This window comes from Podarcis melisellensis (assembly GCF_964234715.1).
Source record: "Podarcis melisellensis genome assembly, chromosome: 1".
In the NCBI taxonomy this organism is placed as follows: Eukaryota; Metazoa; Chordata; class Lepidosauria; order Squamata; family Lacertidae; genus Podarcis; species Podarcis melisellensis.
This window is the reverse complement of record NC_138528.1, coordinates 99,546,587-99,570,538: the sequence shown is the minus strand read 5'-3', so window position 1 is coordinate 99,570,538 and position 23,952 is coordinate 99,546,587. Positions and strand designations below refer to the sequence as shown.

The 23,952-nt window shown below is 42.3% G+C and overlaps 1 long non-coding RNA gene across 1 annotated transcript in view; it reads right to left on the bottom strand.

The window, feature by feature from the left end:
• The window catches only part of LOC309380251, a 123,275-nt gene that overhangs the window by 50,537 nt on the left and 48,786 nt on the right, over positions 1–23,952 (bottom strand). The window contains exons 2-3 of the long non-coding RNA XR_014172771.1: positions 2,811–2,988; positions 352–713 (exon numbers count right to left, since the gene is read on the bottom strand). This is a non-coding gene — a long non-coding RNA (uncharacterized lncRNA). The remainder of the gene's footprint in view (positions 1–351; positions 714–2,810; positions 2,989–23,952) is intronic.

Below are 23,952 nucleotides of genomic sequence, written 5' to 3'. Positions count from 1 at the left end.
GAGGACAAGATTTTTGCATTAAGCAACTTTAATGCCATCATCTGGGAATGCTAATTTGTAGAACTCTTCCATTCTTCGCTCAGTCTCAGCGTCGGAGATGGCATTTCTTCTGCATTGCTCCACTAACAACTGCACTTCCTTTGCCAAAAAGAGAAAAAAAAGGCTCAGCACTTTTCCACCTGCCCAGTCATATAAATCAGCTGTGTGTGAGGCCCTAGACAGGTGAATTTGTCAAGCCTTAATATAGTCTTGCTACAAGTGAGCTGCTATTTATGGTGAATATTTTCTACTTGGGTTACAAACCAGAGTTTCCCTCTCCCCCGCTCTGCCCTCTCCTTCTGTTTTGTTTACCTTGCACATTTGGAAATTCTTGTCAGCGGAGCCCTGTCTTTGTTCAACATCCGCTTTCTTGTGAAGGTAGTTCGCCTGTGACAGGTGAGGCTCTTAACCTGCTTAGCTACATCTCCGCTCCCCAGAGAACCTGTCCGTCTCTATCTTCCAGGTTCATGGTCTTGCCTCTCAGCCGCATCGACATGTTCCTGGGACATTAACCTGCAGGCCTAAAAAACTTCAAAAATCATTCCAACCGGAGAAGCACTTATGCAAAATGTGTTTGATAGCTGTGCTTACCTTTCCTGCAGGCTTGCTATATGCCAGGCCTGCATAAGCTGCACTCTCCATTTCTGTCACTCATGTCATCTGCTCAGTGAAATCTAAAAGATCGTTGAACAATGTGTTGAACTATTTCCCTTTTTTATTTGTCTTTTCTCCCCCCCCCACCACCACAACCAGCTCTTAAAAGAAGCACACAGCAAAGGGCCGCTATCAAGCAGGATGATACACTGGGAATGAAGAAAAGCATCTACGAAGAAAAGCGCTGAAAACTTCCCAGTAAAAACTATGAGGATATCACAAAGTGACATGGCTTCTACGCCTCTCAGTCAAAAAAGAGGCCTGCCTTTCTTTCCAGAGGGATGAAAAAAGGAAGTACATGGCATGTCCAGGAAGATAACTTTCAAATTCCACATCTCAGTAGTAGATTTTTCACTAGAATTTATTATAGAAGCTGGAAGGAAGGTGTGAAACAATGACCCCACAGCCCATAAACTTCTAGGTATATTTTGCTAGGGAAATAAATTATTCTTTGGTGATTTAACATATCTCTGGTTTGTAATTACTACTCAGTCCAATACCTTTCTGAACGTTTGACCTGACAGGCCCCATTTATTCATTTAAGAAGAGATTTACTTACTGAAGTTGCTGGAGGGAAGCTGTGCATAAGCCTGTATTGTGGGTGTCTGTGTGTCTCTAGATATATATGGTTGGATTTTGTCTTCCTACCATAGCCAGATTAGACACAATGATATCAAATAAGAACAAGTTCAAAAGACTTCAATCAGCCCACTTGGTAAGCATCACTAAGTTTGGATCCAACAGATAAATTATACTTGGGGTAAGGGAACAAATTTTGAAGTCCAGCCCCAGATTTTTGCCCACCATCAAAGTGAGAGGCAAAAGAGCTGCCCTCCTCTCTGTGACTTGCACTGAGAGAGTGGCAAAAAGGAAGGATGGAAGATCATGTTAGAATTACCCAGTGTATTTTACCATCTCTGTCATCAATATGCTATTCTTCACATCAATCAGAGTGGACCAAGCTATCCTCAGACTTGATACACTCGCTGCCTCCTGGATACCACCATAGATGTTTCCACATGTATGAGAACTGTAAGGGTTTAAGGCATCTTTGCCCTGTTCTTATTTAGATCTCAAATCCTGATAGCAAACCATTTCAGGTAAATAAGGTCTTTCCCTTGGTTTGGCACACACTTCAACACCTTCACACTTAGCTGGGCCCAAGATGCATTTGTGGAAAGCCAGATTGTTGTAGTTCACATAATAAGCGAACTCACTGTTCTACCTGCATGTCTGGGACAATTGCCAGGAGACTTCCGACCATTTCAATCAGAGGCATGGGTTATAAAGCTGTCAGTTTCCTTGTAGGTTAATTTGCCTTTCTCTTGGTCCTATCATTCTGCTCATTTACAAAGAAATCAGACCAGTTCTTTGGGGGTATACTTATACTGATTTCAGTGTGAAGACTTTCTTTCCCACTTTTCCTTGCCTTTCTTTTTGGGTGGGTGCAACAGAGGAATTAAACAGAGCTTTAAAACTGAGATTTGCAATTTCATCATCACCGCATTGCAATGCTAATAGCATTCTTGTGGGTAACCATACTACATCCATTTAAGGTGACCTCCCCCAATCATTCACAATCTCAGTGTTACATGATCAACAGAAACTATGATGTCAGTTAAATACCATCAAAAATATATCATGGGTGATACCCGGTGTTAACCATACTCAAAATAGACTCATTGAAATAAGCAGAGTTAAGTAAAGCTCACTCTACTGTAAAATGGTAATAGTAAAATGATCTGAAGGTACACAAGGCCACCATCTTGCTGATGGTCAGTGTCTGAATGGAGGGTTGATTGGAAACCATATGTGCATCATCATGCATGACCATGCAGTCATAGTACTTCTTAGGATTCCTTTGTATTCAGATGATATATTGCCTACTTTTATGCCCTTTATGAATAAATGTGTTGGGGGGTGTATGTGTATGTACACAAACATGCATCTGGGGGGTGGGGTGTCAAACTGGGTCTTTGCCCTCGGTGACAGAAAGCCTACTTTCGGCCCCACCTTGTCCCTTCAATTGAGAAATAGCTGAAGGAAACAACCAAGCCTTCTTTGTGGTTGCACCAAAGCATTTTCATTGTTGTTGTTGAAAACATCGCAGTACTCACTTATTTCAGCAAGCACTTCCAGGGCTACAGCTCAGGCTGCTGGTGTTTGGTTTGCTGTGGTCTATTTCTGGGTTTGTTGTCTTTGTCCATGGAATTTTCTTGGCAGGGATACTGGAGTGTCTTGCCGGTTCCTGCTCCAGGTTCTCTTTCAAGAAGAGAAGACTCCCTGGAAAAGACCCTGATGTTGGGAAGGGGACAACAGAGGACGAGATGGTTGAACAGTGTTCTCAAAGCTACCAGCATGAGTTTGACCAAACTGCGGGAGGCAGTGGAAGACAGGAGTGCCTGGCGTACTCTGATCCATGGGGTCACAAAGAGTCGGACACGACTAAACAACTAAACAACAACAAATTTCTGGGTTTTAGATCTGTTGCTTACTATGCTGCTTATTCCCCATCCTGCCCCCTGCCCACTTTATTTTGCGTGTATGGCTTTATTGATATTTTACAGTGTTTTTTATATATTTTACATCACTGGTATTTCAGTGTGAGGATGGCATATATATAAATAAATAAAATAGATCCGGAATGCTCTGCTGCCTCTAAGCAAGTGCCTCTGTCCCTGTAAGAGAATGCTATACTGTAATCTGGCATGTGAGAGAATAGTCTATTTTAATTCTGTTCATCTGCTCTGCAGTCCTCATGTGATCAGCTGTGGAGGCGTACAGAGCTGTCAGAGGGATTGTAGCAGGTTGCGGGATTGTAGGGACCCGGACATACATTAATCAATAATCTCTAAGCCGACATGCAGGTTGAATTGTGTGAGTATAGTACCTTTTTTAAAAAAAGTCACAATGATTGCACAAACTACAGTCATAATTGATAGAAAGACCAGCTCAAACAACTGGTGCTTCACATGTCTGGATAGCTCAGTTGGTTAGAGCGTGGTGCTGATGATGCCAAGGTTGCAGGTTTGATCACCATGTGAGGCAGCTGCCTATTCCTGCATTGTAGGGGGTTGGACTAGATGACCCTCAGGGTCCCTTTCAACTCTACAATTCTATGATTCATACTGAATCCACATTCCTGTTCCATTGTAGTCAGGGCGAAAAACACATTTCGTCAGAGTGAAGACCTTCATAAAATCTACAGAGCCCTTGAAATTAACTGAACCAAATCACTGAGACACACCTTTCAATATATTGTCCTGAGGAAACTCCTCCTTCCAAGCTGCCTGTGGAGGAAGCATTTCTTAAACTGGGTTAATGTACTGTGTGCCTGCCATAAGGCACATAAGTTCAACAAAATCAGGAACGGCATCTTTGGGACTATGGGCAAAATATCCCATGTTAATGAGTCTCCAGACCTTAGCATTATCACCACTCCCAATTGTCATTGCCTTCTAATAAGATCTTGATCGTGAAAAGGGGACTCTTGGTGTTTGATGCTGCTTGCTTAAAACTTCTAGCTCTTGCAGCCATGTCATTATGGAGCGACCCAAAAGGCAAACGGAGAAGGATCAGGATTTATTCAGCAGTGTGATCTTGCTCAAAATCAAGAGGCTTAAGAATCACAGGCATTCGTTACCCCATATCAACTTCTGTGTGCGACCCCCCCAACCACAGAAAACATGTGAGGGCTCTGTTTCAGTCGTAAGCATGCCTGGGAAATGGAAAGAGAAGTCATTGGCCACCTCTCCTAGTTTGTTTTAAATGCCTGGAGGTGTTCTTAGAGGTTTCATGAGATGCAATGTGTGACCCAGAGACATACAAGTGAGTGAGAAGATTGCCATTGACTTCTAATAAGATCTTGACCATGAAAAAAGGACTCGGGCCAAAGCTAACAGAACCAAAATGTTCATGTAACATTCAAAATTAAATGAAGTATATGAAAAACAAACATTTTCCTAAGCCTAAACCATGATTACAATATATTCTATCTCTGTTCAGTGGCAGCCATTTTGCCTAAATCAAATGTTACATGTTATTTTAAGCAGCTCATAACCAAAGAAATTGTCATTAGCATTTCCCAGTGCTTACCTAAGAAACAATGCCTATGTTTCACATTTTCTTCTTGTATATTTTCCTTTCTAATATGTGTCTCTTAGAAAATAGCATTACGTTAGGTTATAAAATAGCTACAGCAAGTTAAAAATATGAAGTACCTTAAGTAATGCTCCTTCCCGTGAGACACCCTTTGCTAGTAGTCAGTAATGCAATCAGATATCTAGAGTTATTGCAATTGCCTGCCAAAACATCACTCATGTCTATTAAAGCATCCTGAAAAACGCCATTATATCAATTCCAGCTATGGCATAATTCCTTTTTCTTTCTGGAATGTTGTCTACTATGAGTCTGTCCACTGTAGTGACTGTCTTGTCACTGTGAATATTTTGTAAATCATAATTCAATGGCTGATTGGTGATAGTGGGCAGAAGAGAAGAGGGATTTGTACCTTTCGTAGAAACAGCTGCAGTACAGCTGAGTCTGCTCCAGCCCAAATCTGTAGTCAGAAGCAGCTTCTTAAAAGGCTTCCAAGAGCAAAGGGTAGAGTAGCTGGAAACACCCATCCCATGATGTTGCTCTGCTGACTGAGAATTTATGCTGAATTCAAAATGTGAGTTCATAAAACATACGTAAAAGAAGCAAAGCTAGCCATGTTCGCCCAGAAGAAAAATTCCAAAAACCAACATTCGGGCAATACTTTTCTTAACTCAACCAAAATGTTACAAAATACTGAGTATACTCCAGAACTGGTAAATAGAGAATAATATTAAATAAATGATGATGATGATGATGATTCTGCCCTTCATTCAAAGATCTCAGCAAGCTAAGTACAGATGCCCTGAAGTTACTCCAAATGACTGTGACTGTGGGGTATGTGGGTGGTATAGGCATGGATAGAGTGATTAGAGTCACAGGCTAAATACACACTATCCCATCAAAGCACCCTATTCCTTCAGAGCACATTTGAAGTCCATTCTTTCCCTCAAAGAATTCTGTAGTTTATCCCTCACAGAAGTATAATTCCCATCAACGCTTAACAAACTACAGTGCCCAGAATTCTCTGAGTGCAATGTATATGTTCCAGGCATGATAGATCAAGCAAAGAGGGAAAGAAAGAAAAGCACAGTTCTGCTTGGCCCATTCCCAGCTGCTCTGACAGGCAAGTCACAAATTAACCTTGACATCCATCTCTGTATATGTTTGTACCTTGCTGCTTTTCACACGGGATGGTTGCCCTCCTTCCAAGCAGTGCACGGAAGATCCAGCAAACTCTGCTTCCAGGGTACCTCTTTTACTGGCTCCCAGATGTTTTCAGCATAGATGCTGCAGATCAGCTGATGCTCCAGTCAACTTCACCTGATTTAGGCTGGGGTCAGTTGGTACCGTAACTAAGTACAGAGGTGTTTAACTTGTTGAAATACTACGTGAGTGTCACAGGATTGGTTCATGTAAACAGCTGCTTAACAAATCCAAATAAATGCCTGATGAACACAACACGGATGGAGCAATTGTGGCCTGTATGTTTTTCAATGCATTTTAAGTTAAACAGCAGAAAGTAGAGATTAGGGCTTCAGGTTCAGAAAAAGGGGAAAGAGAGAGATTGTGTTTTCTTATTAGAAGCTGAGATTATCAAGAAAGCCCAAATATGCATCCACTTGGGAGCTTTTGGTATTGCCATTCTATTGCTTTAAAAGTACAGTGGTACCTCGGGTTACAAATGCTTCAGGTTACATACGCTTCAGGTTACAAACTCCACTAACCCAGAAATAGTGCTTCAGGTTAAGAACTTTGCTTCAGGATAAGAACAGAAATCGGGCTCCGGTGGCACGGCAGCAGCAGGAGGCCCCATTAGCTAAAGTGGTGCTTCAGGTTAAGAACAGTTTCAGGTTAAGAATGAACCTCCGGAATGAATTAAGTACTTAACCTGAGGTACCACTGTAAAGCAGAACTGCAAAAAAAAAAGCCTATCCAGGGGGGTGTGGAGAGAGACACTACATGCAGAACGGGTTTTGCACACATTCATCTGCACGGGCGTTGACACATTTGCCAACCATTCTTTGTAGAAATCTACATTTCTGTGCCTAGCCAGTCCTTCAAACCAAAAGGATTTCACATTAGCATGGAAGACCTTGTGAACTTTCCAGTGCCTCAATTCCACACTTCACAGCGGCATCAAAATGGCCACCCGTCTGTTGCGTTGCATCCCACTGAATATTTCACCGTGCATGCAGCATAGATTCCTTTTTAGCCGAACACGTATTAAACTTATTAAAGTTAAAGTGAACAGGCAGTTCACTCATACTACCACCCTACACATGGGACAGCTTAATGGCACTGTGATTAATATATGCATAAGTACAACCTGCATTATCAAGAGTAAAAAGCAAGCTAACGACTCGATTGCATATAATTACACACTATCAAAAGGTCCTGTATCCAGCACTGAAGTCAGGGGAAAAGACTTCTACCTTAGCAGAACCTTGGTATAACTTCGCGGTGCTTCCTTCTGAATGTATCACTAATCAGCTTGATGCCCACTTGAAGATTTTTACATTAAAAGAATTTTGGCATGTTTTAAAGGAAATCTAGCAGCCACATTCTCAGTTCATGGCAACTTACAAAGTAACATTTTCTTGGGCTGTCCATGCTAAAACAACTTCACTGATTTCTTTGGAAATGAGTCCTGCCCATTATGTCTCTCTACAAATGCAGAAAGTGTGTGTGTGATAGAGGGGGGAGTGCTATCTCATCTTTGCATATTATAGGGAATAGAAACAGAGCCCCTAGAAAAGAGATTTTGAAGAACTAGTGTTGTATGCAAATATATGGTAATAGTTGTCCTTACATTAAAAACAAACTGAGTTGAATAATTGTTGATTTTTCCAGACCCCATGAAAGCCTTTGTAAAATCTCAAGCTCAGCAATTTAATAGAAATATTTTAACATGGAAACTTGAAGAAATGCAGCAAAACAAAAAACAAAGTATATGTAGCCAGCAGATATAGAGGTATTTTAAACTGTACAGGCACGCTATCATGGATTTACTAGTGACAATTATTTCTAAGTGAATTCAAATAACAAATACACATTTCATAGATTATGACGTTTCACACTGCATTTCCCCCCTCTTTTTTCTTTAAAAGAAAACAATGCTAATAGTTTCCTTTTCCCTACCCTCAGTGACTATTTACTTTCTTGATGTGGACTTTCAAAATACAAAGATGGTTTTGGCAAGTTTTCAAAGTCTTTCTTCAAAGTAAACTCTTAAAGACTTTTTTTAAAATAGAAACATGAAGAGTGTCCCACTAAGGAGGATTCAGAATGTACCATTTATGAAAGAAAGAAAAACCCCTGCCCAATAAATGGCCATATAGTCACTTGTCAGGGTCTTCTCTGTTGCCCTGTTTTATGAAATTGATTTTGGAAAATGAAACTGATCATAAGAGCAAGCCATTAAAAAAAAAACTTTGTACAAAACAAAGCGGAAACGTTTCCATTATAAACCCAAATTTCAAAAAATAAAGTTACTTCTTTTGCAACTTTAGTCAAAGTTATCCCGTTTTCCAGAGCAGCTAGATACAGAAGTGCATGGATGGAAGGCTTTGATCAAGTGGGGAGAACCCAGTTGGGGACTTTTGCCAATTTTGCCTCCCCATGCAGCTCTCCACTCCCTGTTCTGGAAAGGTCCCCTAGAATTCCACTCCAGGGATGCTCCCGCTGGTGGGAGCAAATCTGATCATTGTTTATTAAGAATTAGTGCATATAATCTACTCAATTCCCTATGCAACCAGCCCTACTGAAAGATCCATATGCAGCAATCAGACCTAATGGTTAATGGAATATGCAGTAAGAAGCATTAGAATGCTCTGGGTTACCCACTTGTACTTTACCATGGTAACCCTGCTTTCTTAAAAGAAAAGCTAGCATGACTCAAGCCTCTGACCTGCTCTAGCATGTAAACTATATGCAGCAGTAAAGTCCTTCCTTCTGCAATTAGGGCTTTCATTGTACATGCAGAAGAGTAGGATTTAAACTCATACGAGATCCCACACCACACTTGAATACAGGTCAGAGGCATTAATAACAGAGCATCCCACGTGGACTGGCAGATTGGAATCCACCTGCTTGGCTTCTGAATGTGCAAGACTGTGCATATGTGGAAACAGTCACACTCAAGGCCGGCACACAGCATTCTTGGGCAAATGCCAGGATCCAGGCAACACCCACTGCTGTAGATGCCAGACCCTGTCTGCCCCCTCTCTTTTTTGCCAGATGGTGACAGAAGCCATTGGGTTCTGACAAGACACTCCTGAACTAATGCTCCATTTCATGGCTTAGTTAGCCATGGCATGAGGGACTGCACAATTACTAGGGGAGAAGCAAAACATGCTGAGGAAGCAAGGTGGAAATATAGAGTGGAAGAAGGTGGACTGAGGACTGTTTCACCCAGTTTGTGGAAAAGCACCTTAATTTTGCAGGAAAGGCACACGCTTTTTCCACAGACATTCTGCTTCAGAGAAAATGCTATGAGATCAGCTGTTGCCACTCCCCTGCCTGCAAGCCATGTGGAAGGAGCTTCCCTACGTTCTTATAATTCCGGCCTAACACATCCAATCCTGGTGCAGCTTCTGCTAGCAGTGTAGCTCCTGTTGGTCCGGGTGGCAACAGCAAATATGCACACCCCATTCCTGCCTCTTGCAGGACATCTTTGGGAGAAGAAAAGGCCAAGGAGTAAAACCCTACACAAATCCGGAGTGGAGTCCCTAAAACAGTTGGATTGCATCTTCTTCCAGCAACTCCTGCAGCCAAGCTGGTGTCAAATGTATTGCTCTGCTTTCCTGTGAACCACATCAGCAAGTCCAAGAGGGGAAGGGGTCTTGTCCAGGAGCCCAGGACCTCCATACACACTTGTCCAGGAGCCCAGGACCTCCATACACACTTGTCCATGGAGCCCAGGACCTCCATACACACTTGCCTAGGCTTGGACCCCAGAGAGATCACTTCAGTGCTGTAATCACTCAAAGTCTCGCACAACACAGGATCAAATCTTGAGCCCCATGAAATGCCAAGTGATATTGTCCCACAGTATCATTACATGAATCCCAAAGTTTTTTCCTTCACCCCAGCAGAGAATTGGAGACATGGGCAGTTTCTCACCATTTAGTCCATTGTTGTTTTCCAGTTCTGCCAATGGTGTCTTTATGATACATGGTTTATCTACACATATATACAACCTGAGCCTACAAATAGAGGAGTTCACAACATTAAGACCCCAAGGGGCCCTCGCTTCCCCCATAGCCATAGCCTTGGATTCAAACAGAAACCAAATATCACTCTGGCTCTCTGGCTTCCTGCTTCTAGCTCACATCACTCAACTCTCCTCTCTGGACTTTGTCTAACTATCAGCAAGTTGAGGATCCACTTCCACAGAACCACCTCCTTTGTTCCCTTAATAGCCCATTGCTTGGGCCAAGGGAAGGCAACCTAAGGCCCAGGAGCCGGATGCAGCCCAATCGCTTTATCAATCTGGTTTGCGGATAATCTGGGAATCAGCATGAGTAGAATGTGTCCTTTTATTTAAAATGCATCTCTGGGTTATTTGTGGGGCCAGCCTGGTGTTTTTACATGAGTAGAATATGTGCTTTTATTTAAGATGAATCTCTGGGTTATTTGTGGGGCATAGGAATCCATTCATTTATTTTTTTCAAAATATAGTCCAGCCCACCACATTGTCTGTGGGACGGTGGACCAGCCCACAGCTGAAAAAGATTGCTGACTCCTGGCCTGGGCTATCACCTCACCTGGAAGCTAACCTGGCTATTCCAAGAATTAGAAAGGGGCTCTGGCATTCAGCCTAACCCCCCCCCCACACACACACCTGCAAACTTAACAATATATATAGACCCCAACACTTGTCATCCAGAGAGGGGAGTTACCATCTCTAAAATTACCCAAGCTGGGATATTAAATGAGGCAAAACCACTTGTATGTGCCAACAGATAAGTTTTATGATATAAACAAATGTCTAGAATATTAAAACCTTATGATGTTGGCAGCTGCATTCTCTTAAGTGAAAAAGTAGAGAGTTAACTTAAATAAACTTCCTAAGTATCCCATTTATCTTTTGAAAATATTTTTGTAGAATAGTTAGTGAAATATCATGAAGTATGTATATTATCCATGGTGGAGTATTCACCTTAAGTGTATTACACTTATCCCAGATACTAAATCTAAGTAGTGCTCCTCTTTCCAAATGTCTGGAAATCTCTTTTATCAACCTATTCAAATTCATTATCATTTGCTTTCTTTTCATGATGCTCAAAATCATCAGCTGGAGGTGGCTGCCTTGCTGTACCTAATGATAGGGCTGGCCCTACTGTGGAGAAAAATGGATCATGCATACATGGGAAGCAGAGGACAGTGGGCCCTTCACATCATGTTTGAAGAACCCCCTCCCCAAGATTTCTGACAGTCAGAAATATTGCATAAAATATTTTCATCTATTGCAGGGGGGGGAGGCATTGCATAAGCTGAAGCAACTGTATTTCACTATGCACAGTGAAAGGAGATTGATGAACTGGCATGGGAGGCTTTTCCTAACGTTCAATACCAAACTTCTCAGCTTCCATTCCAATACTCTCCTGCAATTTTTTTTCCTGAATGTTTAAATCTGAAACTTGAGCAAAGAAAAAAAAAGTATACCGACGGTAAAACTGGCCAGCCCCTGGCAATTAACAATGTATTTAAAGAAATGTTCTTTACCTCAAGACATTGCTCTGCTTCCACCAATTCTCCAAATTCGGAGGCACCAAGCCATTAAAAAAAGAGAAAAGAATGCCCCTTCCCTTTCATGATCACAGGGAAACTTATTTTATCCAAGCTTGTTCCCTCAGGCAAGAGTCACAGCAATGCTGCGTAGCATAAAACATACACACAGCCTCCTGCCAACTTCTCTAGCAGCCGATTGTAATGTGCCAAACCAACTGATGCGGATCCCTGAATCTCATTCTGACAAAGCCAAACACCTGCCCTGGTTGTTCAGGTAGAGCTGTTGTAATGAAGATTCAGGATTGGAGGGGGGGAGTGTTGAAAATGCATTTTATCCATACTTGTACTCTGTCTGCTTAGCAAACACGAAAGGCTATTCATTAGCAAAGGGTCAGCTGTAAAGCTACACAAGAGGGGAGCCATTGTGGTCTCAGCTATAACAGGCCCAAATAAAAATTTCCCATGTCTATCTAAATGTGTCAGAGGTCATTTGAAAGGTGCCCTTCCTTCGTCGAATGCTGCAGCTTCGAGGCAGTCAGAGTACTGTTGGCAGAAACCTGAGTACTAGTTTCCTGCCAGGATAAATGAATTAATTTGCTCTGCTTTCCTTTATTAATTTCCATGGTGCACACAGCAAACCATCATGGTCCTCGTTTGTCTCTCTTCATGTATATCTAGGGCTCCAATTACTCAGGTTCAAACATGGCGTCACAAGGGGGATGCAAGTCTACTGCTCTCTTGCATCTCCTCTGCAACATGGGACATCATCATGATTTGACATCATTTTGTTTAGAGTTTGCCCTCCCCTCCCCAAAGCCAGGCTGGGGAAAGGTCCGCACATTATGATGTCATGACACTTGTTGCCTTTTAATGAGCATTCCCAAACAGACCTGGCCCAGAGAAGCAGGTTGACACCAACCTTGCTTCCCTCATATCATCTTCCTTGGGCCTTTTTCTGCTACACGGCATAGAATAGAATTGCTAGCTGAAACCAACGGCAGGGCTCATTATGTCCAGGCCCCAAATCAATTTTACAAGCAAGGTTACAATATGAAATATGTAAAATAATCCTAAAGGAGAGTACCTCTGAGCATGAGCAGGGATATTTTCAGTCAAAATCAGCTGTCTAGAAAAGCTCCTCCTTTGAAGGCAGACGTTTGCCAAGGGAAACCCACAGAACAGGGAGAAACACAGATAGAGAAAGGTCAAGGACTGTCCTTAACAAAACAAACCTGAGATTTAGGGATCATACACACTTCTGTTTGTCCCATGATTTCTAGGGCCCAATAGGTTTTTCTTTCATCCCGCCATTTTCCTTGGGGAAACCTGCCGTTTACTGCTGAATCCGAACAAACATCAATCAGGTTTTCTACGGATTGACATTTCTTCTGATTCATCAGTAAGCCGCAGGTTTTTCTGGGGAAAGCAGCACAAAATAAAAACCTCTCAGGTCAATGACTAGGAATCCCAAGACAAACAGAAGAAAACATGAGGGAAACAAAAGTGCGGAAGAGCCCAGAGTTTTCTTTATCCACCCCCATTTCACTCCAGAGGGCAAATATGCAGAATGCCCCTTGTTTATGTCAGAGTTACATTTCTTCCAATATTGAATAAAAGGGGATACTGTATTCCATTGGCTCTGGATGAGGACACAGGAGTGCTGCAGAGAGGGGAGAAGTTAGTTCACTCCTAGTTCACTCCTAGAAGTGCAGGACCCCTTCCAGAATCTGGCAGCCCCCTGTGCAAGCTTGCTGCTTTTTATTGAATCTCCCTGCAGTTACTTGCTTGTTTCTTTAGAGCATGTTTGATTAGCAAGATTTAGCTGCCTCTTCCTCTTTTTTTACTGTGGGATATATTTGTCTAGTGGGAAATATATATATTTTTTCTCTCTCAAAAGCTACCAAATTGCAATGCTAATCTATAAAAATAGCTAGCAGGACAAGGGGGGGAGCCCAGTCGTTATGTTCTGTAATCCCTCTTTGAGAAAATGTTCAAATAGTCATTTTGAAAAGTTGTTCTCACTCGTACCAGAGACAGCTGTTCTTCACACATACTGCAAATGTTTCTTTTGAATTCCTGAGGACACACAAGTTTTGATTCGAAGCCAGGATCTCTCGAACTGGCAAAAACTAAACACACCCAAGGCTGCTGTTTTTACTGTCGCAACAAACTTTCTTCCACATCTTACAAGGGTAAACCTTTTACCCCCATATCCCACATTGCATGATTAGTCAAATAGCTAATGTCTTGTCCAAGCAAAACACATTTTGTCATTTCTTGAAAATGTTACCTTTCACAGAAGTATAGTATTTCTGACCAGCAGGGAACATATGTCAACATTATCTATTATTACACAATGTCAGAACCAGAAAGAGAAGGTGGGTGGTGGCGTGAAGAACAACTTGAGCAATTTTCTAAAACAGGCATTTGAGAAGTACAAAGCCAGAATGTTTTGTCTGATTTTAGCTGTGTCAGCAACCTGGTCCTCCCTCTCCCGCCGACCACCAGAGCAAGACTAACACAGCGGCGAGTGACCCACTGCCTAGTTTGTTTGTTAGTTAGAGCCAAACGTTTGCTACATTAGAATGTTTGAAAAGAACAGTGCGCACACAAAGACACACACATACACCCCCTTTCAACAGAAGAAAAAGAGAACCTAAAATGTGTGACTAACTGGGAAAGTCAAACCCACTAGCTAAGGGAAGCACTGAGATTTTAGAGAATTCACATTGTGGCCCTATTTGTAGATTTCTAATCCCCATTCTGTGCGATCTATAGGGTACTTCACTCTGTGCAGAATTTCCATTCATCTCTCTGCTTGGCGTACATAGGCAAGTGGTATCAGTACAACTGGATTCACGCAGTAAGGCAGAGGTATGAGGGGCCCCACCTTTCTCCAGCATAGCTGCTGTATTTGTGGCTGTGCACTAGAAAACCCAGGGAAGAGACACCTTTCTTGAATGTCCCCAAATTCCATAGACTTAAGCAAAACATATTTCAAGATAAATGACAGGCCAACTTCAGACAATGAAAGCAAATCAAATAAGAGTTTGAAAATCACTGCTCTTAGGATCAAGATAATAATCTTAGGCCATCCATTTCTGATTCATGCTTACAGCACATTCATAGAGAACAGGCGGCCCATTCCCATGACCACTGAATCTTTGGCACCCATCGGGATAAGTACTGTACTTGAAAATCCTGTGCATGCTGCTATTCAGTTAGCTATTCCGTTTATGTTATGTCTTTCTTCCATCATAGGAGCCTAGATGGTGTGCATGTGGTTCTCATGTGGTCTTCTGACCCACTGTCATAGTCTCATTGCTGAGCAACAACATGTACAGCTCAGTGGAGTGGGAGGCCAGTCAACCAGAAGCATCTCTGAGGTGTACTTGCCTGGAGGCAGAGTCAGCATCTGAAGTCAGGTCCAGTCCTAGGTTTGGGAGAACAGCAATTCACACAGTCAGATGGTCCAGGGGTTAGGGAATCCAATGGTCAAGGGTCAAGACCAGAAGGAAGCAGCAAGATAGGACCAGGAACTACAAGCATTGTCAGCATCTGACTGCTACTGGAAGCTCTGCTTCAGAAGGCTGAAGCCAGCTGGTTCTCATCAGCGCCTTCCTCTCTGAGTCCTTGAAGGCTGATCAGCTGCAGGTGGAGCCACTCTGCCTTCTCCACCTTCAGGCACAGCTGACTGCTGGTCCATGATACCCATGCACACTGCCCCAACCCAGATTTGCTTAGTTTAAGGAAGCTGACATCACCAAATGCCTTCAGGCCATGTCCTGCTTCCACAGCCTATGACCATGGTTGTGGGAATAGGCCCTCTGACCCACCCCTAATTGTGTTGTATGCAGCAGTAAGAGTAATCTGAAGCAGCCCTGCAGGAACTTGCAGTTTTTTTCAGAAAACATTTTAGCTCCCCCAAAACACTGCTTTTGCCCTGGAAAATGAAACAGACAAACATTTGTCCAGCTCTATATAATTCTTTATAGGTGGTTTTTGTCTTCCAAAACCACATCCCTTGCATTACTGCCACCACTACCCAATATACAGATTATTAACTCAGTTTCCCAGCAATTATATGCTTTGCATATAGCAACATGTCTGAATCGGAAATGGCATGAGATGAATATGAATATGATAGATATATATGTACACACACACATAATTGAGGTGAAGTTTCTTGGGTTCACACAGTGGAATATACTTTATAGCTGCCCAGTAAATGCTATAAATTGATGTTTTCAACAGCTGTGAGTCAGAATTAACTTTTCACATAGACAGCTAAACTATCTCACACATATATACTGCATCCCTTGACATACAGATTATTCCCTCAGTTTCCCAGCAATTATTTGCTTTGCATATAGCTACATGCCTAACTCAGAAACAGCACGATAGGAAGATGTATACATAAATGCATACTGAAGTGAAGTTCATTGTGTTTATATTTAACACAGGCAAATACATTTTTACCTTGGGTTACAGACGCTTCAGGTTACAGACTCCGTTAACCCAGAAATAGTACCTCAGGTTAAGAACTTTGCTTCAGGATGAGAACAGAAATCACGCGGTGACAGCGGAAGGCCCCATTAGCTAAAGTGATGCCTCAGGTTAAGAACAGTTTCAGGTTAAGAACGGACCTCCAGAACTAATTAAGTTCTTAACCCAAGGTACCACTGTACACCTTTATAGCTGCCCAGTAAAAGTTATCATGTATTGAACAAGGTAAGGCACTCTAAGGAGGAGTAGAGGAAGAACTGCAGGTAAGGTAATAGCCAATACATACATTGTCACTGCAACAGAGGACATAGTCCCACAATCTGAGGAGACCCCTAACTTAGAAAGCTTACGATTGCATGACTGGGAACCTTAAGCATCCACCTCAATATGTGAGCAGGTGCTCTGCTGCCCATCTCCCATCCATACTTTCCCAAATAACTATTCATACAGTGTTAATGCACAACTAGAGCTTGATGCTTATAACACCGAAGTTGCAAGTTCAATCCCTGTATTGGACAACTGTGTATTCCTGCATTGCAGCAGTTTGGACTAGATGATCCTCAGGATCCCTTTCAACTTTCAGTGCTATGATTCCATCCAAGGGTAGGCTGGGTAGAGCATCTCCGATCGAGGCCAGGTTCCAATTCCATTTTATTGTATAGATTTAAGTTATCATATTTGATGTAATGTTTCATGGTGTCTAAGCCATCCTGGTAGTTTTGAGAAACCGCATGGCAGTAAATATGATTTGAACATACAATACTAGCTATGACTGCAATCCTATTTATAATTGCCCATTGAACTCAGTTTGGCATACTTCTGAGTAGGCAGCCTAGGATTGCACCAAATGTGATTAGTTGTATATGTTTTGGTAGACTTTTCAAGCACAAGGAAAGAGTTGAGGGGTTTGCATTGCAAAGGCATGCAGGAGGTCTCATCCTGCCTGCATTCAACTCATCACTAGCAATAGACCTGCATTACTTCTTTATATATAATCAGTTAGTAAAATAATAAGGAAGGATCCTTCTCTCACACATAGAAGGAAGGCAGGAACTTTCAAAAGAATTAAAACAACAACAGCCTTCTGTCTGATTAGTCAGAGCCACCGTTTAAACTGATATATCTAAATGGTTAATCTACTAAATGTCACAGCATTGGTCCACCTACAGATGTAAAATTAAGAATTCAAGTGCTGCTTCAACTTCAGAGACTGACAGTGCCATCCTATCCATGTTTCTCAGAAGTAAATCCAAGCATATTCAGTGCAGCTTACTCCCAGGTAATTATGCATGGGATTGCAGGCTGAATTATGTAGCCCACCAGCAGTGCTGTATGTCTCTGGTGCTGTGTGTCTTACACGTCATCCAGGGGATTCATAATAAACTTGACACATGAACCAATCTCTCATGTCGGCTGTTCATGCTGTGCTTTAAAAGACCCAGAGGTTTGCTACAGACTGGAAGGCAGAAGACCTATGGCCATTAGGATGGAGCAGAATGTGTTCCTAGAGGAAATTGTGAGGATTCCCTCCATTTCCTAAGAAGGGAATGCATATGGGTGATTTGGTGTATTCTTAAAACAGTTCTGGAATTCCATATGCCTGGGCATAGAAGTTTGAATTCCACACTGCATTGTTCAGAACTGGAAACTTGCATCCTATCCTTGCTCTCGGGATTGGGTGTAGGGCTGTGCTTTGAGCTCTGTCTCCAGGAAAAGAGATGATAAAAGAGATGAAAAGATAGTAGCAAAAACATAAAAGACACGACTGCATTCTTTCAAAATTACAAAGTGAGCTATGAGCATTGACGAAATAAAACACCAATCTTTTTATTAAAATTATCTAATATTCTAATCTTTTTCTGGGGGTTTATCCTATCTCTCGGAAATAGAAATTACGCACAGAAGTGACCCAGCACCACACTGGATGCTGCTGACAACATAAACATAAGTTTATCCAGAAGCATTAGAGGTTCATGCAAAACCAAATAAAACCCAACTGGATTTAAAGCTTGTGGTCAGTTCAAGAAACCACAACTAAAACAGTTTGTTTATCCAGCGGAGTATTACAGCGTAGCGTGAGTGTGTAGACTTTTTGCCAACTGTATTTATTTATCTCAGAGTTATTTAAAATTACAGCCATAGGATTAAAGGCAAAGAAAACGAGGTCTGTGCACGTCCAGGGATGTTTCGATATACAAATGGTTCCCTTTGTCACAATTGTTTTTATTGGTTTTGGTTTTTTTAAAGGCTTCCATAGAGGCTTCATGATAAGAGGGTTATTTGGTGGAATTTCTACATATTTTGTCTCTAGTTCAGGGCAGCTGGTTTCTTTCCTCTCAGAGGAGAAAGTATATTTATCACTCCAACAGTGACTCAAAACAAACAGGAAGTCTTCATCAGCAGACTCCAGGGCAGAGCAGATACTAAGGTACTGGCAGAAAGGAAACAGGTCTCAGGCTGTGGAAGACAGGCTTGCAGTGTGCATATTGCAGAAAGCCAGATTAGAGACAGCCGCAAAATTATTTCAAACCATTCCCCCCACCCCAGGACGGGACATTTCCCACAAGAACTGTAGGGGGCCATTCTTTTCAACACAGTGTCCTTCTACTACATTTCTCTTCAGCATCTGAACTGGGGAATGTGACCTGGCTACCTAGGGGCCCATACTTTTCTGTGAATCTATGTGCCAAAGAGGAAACGTGAGGGAAAGTGTTCTAATGGTTTCTCTCTCTCTCTCTCTCTCCCACACACACACACACACACCTCCCTTTTGATGCAGCTGCTCCGAGGAAAACCACTTTTTCCGCCCATGAGAGTTCTCTGACCGATTACTTCATGTAAATGCAAAATTAGCCAATAAAGTAAATCGTCTTGGTAAGTTTAAGGCGGGGGGGGATGGCAGTTATTAAAATAAATATAACTCCTAGACGATTGTTTTTAAAATATCGTGTTGGAGGGCAGCGGTCATTATTGTTCACTGAAACATAATCTCCAAGGGTGAGTGGAATGCGTCTGAAGAATGGAAATACATCGGCTGCTAAAACACACATAAATAAATGTTAACAACCCAGGGGCGAACACTGACTTTATAGATCCTTATCTTAGGCTGAGCACAGTGCCTCGGCCTAGATACCTCTGTTAATGCTGCTTTCTTATTTGAATTTTTCTGTGTCTGAATAATACTTTGGGACACTGTGGACAATAAAGAAGGACTTTTCCCATGTAATCTTGCCTGGATTAAATTATGCCTCATGATGGTGGGTGCATTTCTTTGGTACAGTATGTCCGTTTGTCCACAATGCACACACCAAGCAACGGATTCATCCTCAAAGTTTCCAAACTTGTACGGTTTCTGAATGGAACTGGCATGCGGACCTAAAAGCTTTTCCTTCCCTCTGAGATGGATGTAGCTTCAGCAAACTGTAGGCAGGTTGCTTTTCCTCACCGAAACAAGTCCTCAGTGACGTGATTATGTTTCTAAGTGCAGTATTTAAAGGGAGTTTAATGAAGTTTAAATTTGGGGCACATGGTGGCAGGGGGTGGATCATAGTATAACCCCTCCTTCAATCTTCTCCCCATGTTTATCTGGGACTGTGCACGCACTGTACTATTTGCAGATCCGATGCACAGGCAGCCTGCAGAGGAAGAAATGGTTTAGAGCAGTAGTTCTCAATGAGGGGTCCAGGGACCCCTTGGGGTCAGAGGAATGCACCCAGGGGGTCCGCAGCCCCATCCCTTGCCTCCCCCACATTTTATTCAAAAAAATGCTTTGCAGAGGTAACTACAATAGAGCCATCAAAATTTTCAAAAGTAGGGGGTCCACGGCTTGGCTTTTGGAAAACAGGGGGTCCTCAGTACAGTGGTACCTCGGGTTACAGACGCTTCAGGTTACAGATGCTTCAGGTTACAGACTCCGCTATCTCAGAAATAGTACCTCGGGTTAAGAACTTTGCTTCAGGATGAGAACAGAAATTGCACGGTGGCGGTGCGGTGTCAGCGGGAGGCCCCATTATCTAAAGTGGTATCTCAGGTTAGGAACAGTTTCAGGTTAAGAACGGACCTCCAGAATGAATTACTTAACCTGAGGTACCACTGTAATTAGCTAATTGGGAACCACTGGTTTAGAGGAAGTCTTCAGGCCGACAGACAGTAGCAGGCAGCTGTCAGGGAGAGGCTGCAGTTCATACCAGGCCTTCCTGCACCGGTGTAGATAGCCACAGCTTACTGAGAGGCTGTCAGGGACTGGGCAGAGGAGGAATGATGGAGACCGCCTCCCCATCCTGACCCTTCCAGGGAGGAGGAAGAGGAAGACAGTATATGTTATGTACTGAAGTTCTCACCCTGGGCCAGCAGTTGGATACTGTAGATAGTTATGCAAATGAAGGATCGAAAGTGACGTTCAGTGATTGGATAGTTTTAGAAAGTTGCTACAGTTACGTTGTTCTGGAGCTCTATATAAGCAGGCTGACTGAGCTCTTCAGTTCAGTTCAGTTTTGGCCTTTGAATAAACAAGAGCTGTTTGAAGAATCGCTGTGTCGTCTGATATGTTCACCCACAACTTAACAGTATAGATTAACAACAGGGGTTTGAGGGAGGTCACAGCTCAGAAGCAGATGAGGAGAAAAGTTGGGAAACATGGGAGAGCCAGAGCAGCACCTGGCTGACACGTTGTCATTAGAAAGCGTTCCAGGCTCTCCATCTCCCAGAACCCGGTGAGCAAAGGAGTAGGAGAGCAAAGAGCTTGAAGACAGAGGGCACTTAGCAGGACCTGTAGAGAAGGTGATGATGATGACAAATGAGGAAGTAGAAGAGACGGAGGGTGGAGATTCACTCTGGACAATGCCATTATCCAAGAGGCTGGGTTCTCCAGCCTCTCTCTGTAAAGATTGAAATAAAAAAGAAGAAACTTTTCCTTGCCTTTATACTTTCCTGGGCAACCAGCCGGGCGCCTCTGACAGCATCCTGACAGAGAGGCATGGTGACAAGGAGTGATGCTAATTGTGATGGGCCAACTAATTATTGTGACTCAATTACACAAGAGCATGTGAACAATACTATGAGTGTATTGCTAGTACAACAGGTAGGGTTGCCATATTTCAAAAAGTAAAAAGCAGGACGCCCCAAAAGTTGTCGAGCTCCAGGACAAAGTTCCGCCTTTCAGAAATTGGCTCAGGACATAAATATGGCAGTCCTAAGTACAGGTGACTCTCAATTTACATAACAGGAATTGTGTGTAAACCCAAAATGGTATATGATCAAAACACATTGGGTTCAATGGCAGGGGAGATTGCCAAAGTCTTTTTTGCCCCATTTCCACCCCCTTTTTATTTTTAAAAAAATATTTTTTCCAAGCACATAAAGCTGAATGTGCACAAGGTAAATGTGCGCAAATTGCAAGTTACCTGTATATAGTATAGTATGGTATAGTATATGTATATAGTATAGTATATAGTGACTTGCTGTTTATCTAAATAAAAACCTATTTTCCAAATAAATTTTAAAAATTTAAAAATTGTCAAGTAGCACCTCAATGGTTTTGACTCAACGGGTATGGTAAGCAATCACCCATCTCCTACTACCCTTCTGAGAAAAACCTCACCCCACCCTCCCACTACATATAAGGGTCTGGTGACTTCTGTTTCAGTGTATCTGAAGAAGTGTGCATGCACACAAAAGCTTGTACCCAGAACTAACTTAGTTGTTCTCTAAGGTGCTACTGGACAATTTTTTAAAAAATAAATACATTATTTTGTCTGCATCAGACCAACACGGCTGCCTACCTGAATCTATTTCCCAAAGATCTCCAGGGAAGGAGAATCTCAACTTAAAGTTAAGACAGACTATTTTAAAGGGTGAAACATTAAAAGCCTAATACTAACTATTGCTTCCCCATAATGCGGTCCCTTCACACATTACACTTTTGCATGTAGGGAAAAGGATGAAACCCGCATATAGATGGGTATGAGTGATAGGCATGTGTCCATGTGTTTCGCTTCATCTACACACATTAGGAAGCTGGAGTTAGCCATAGTTTCTCATCTGCACTTGTGATTAAACAGACAGAGATAAAAAGATAGTCATACACCTGCTTACCTTGCAATATTTATATATATTTTTTAAAAAGAAACAACCTATGTGCAGGTTACACAACACACCTAAAGGCAGTGCTTTCTGTGTACGAAAACTGCAGTGTTTGAAATGGCCCATAGCGAAGCCACCGGCATAACAAACACTGTGGTTAAATGTCACATATTTAAAATCTAGTATCTAAGATGTTTACTTGATAGGCTAACAAGAAGGGTTATGAATGCAACTACTGCAGTCTTGTTCAACTCAGCAGCAACAAGCAATCTAAAATAAAGGCCAGCTCTGTCTGTGTGCATGTCTATATTTTTTCCCCTCTCAGTTCAGTGATTACAGAAAACCCACAGTGCCAGCTTGAGACTGGCAAGGCAACTAGCACTGCACACAAAAGCAGCACAGAGACATCATTTTAAAATTCACATTGAAATATGACCAATACTTCAAATGTGAGCAGGGTAGCCACTTACAAATCACCAAAAGCTGGGGGGGTGCAATGCTTCTTTTGATAAAAGAGGGTACATGTTTGCATCTTGCGAGTGCTAATTAATTTTCATAAGAGTGGATTTAGAAATCATTACTAAAATTTAATTTAAATAGAAATATAATACCTCTTACCATAGTGGGGGAGACTCTGGCAGGTGGCCTGTGTGCCTGCCCAGTCTGTTGCCCAGGTGCTAAACGCTAATGGGAAACTTCAAAGCCCTGCTCACTGTCCTGCTGGTGGTTCATTTCCTTTAAACCAGATTTGGACCAGACACACCTTCAAATAGAGGAGTCCATCAAATAGAGGACTGTCCTCTGACAGCTCTTCAAATAGGACTCACACACCCACCCTAAATGTGAAGGGAAGTTATTTCACACAGTCACCCATTTATCATTCCTTCATTGATTGAGAGACTTTCCATTTGTTTTGTTTTTTACCTTCTGCTTTAGCTATCACTATTATAAATCAAATAACAATGATCATGGTGAGTTTTAGACACTACCTAAATACTGGAAGAGAAGGCAGAAGCTAGGAGAGCCTACTTATGCCCTTCCTTGCACAACTGGCTTGCAAGGTACGTCAGTTGCATCCCCAAATGGAGGGAAAGAGATCAGGGCTTTTGTCCACAAACATCACTCCAGTATAATGTAATGTAATGCCAGCAGTGCACATTTCCCCACTTTACAGAGTATAAGAGGGAAAGACTGAGTCCTGATTGTCTGCAATCTTCAACTCATCACAGAGGACAGTCAGACAACAGAGTAAAAAGAGGGAAGTAGAGGCAGGGGTGTTTCAGAAAGCAGACAATCTTTGGACAGCCAGGATTGATGGATGTGGTGGCCTGGCCACTCGTACCATTAGACAGAGTGAGGGAATCAACATAGGCAGCAACTGCTGGCCAAGAGTGACACTCCTCCTGAATATTCACTTTTTTCTATCTGCTGCAGGAAAAATGCTATGAATGCTATCATGTGGCCTGATCTGCTGCCATCACAGCCACCCACCTATCAATTACCTGACATTGTGTCATTCAAAGTTTGAGGTGGAAGCAAACCTAGATTTATCTCCAATCTTAGAGCTGTATTCCCATAGCATAAATATCAAATATCTGTGACCTTAGTACTTAGTGCTGAGATTTGAGATATGACATCAGGTGACAGGTCAGTGTGCTTTGACTAAAATGGCTTTGCGGGCCCAATTCAGACGTGTGGGTGGCAGGCCTATTTAGGCCTCCAGACCAGACGTTCCCCACCACTCTCTATCTCTTCCTGCTTCTGACAGCTGCTAGTGATTATTCCTACCTCCTGTAGCAACACATTCATGGCATAATATCCTCAAATATTCTGTGGTATCTC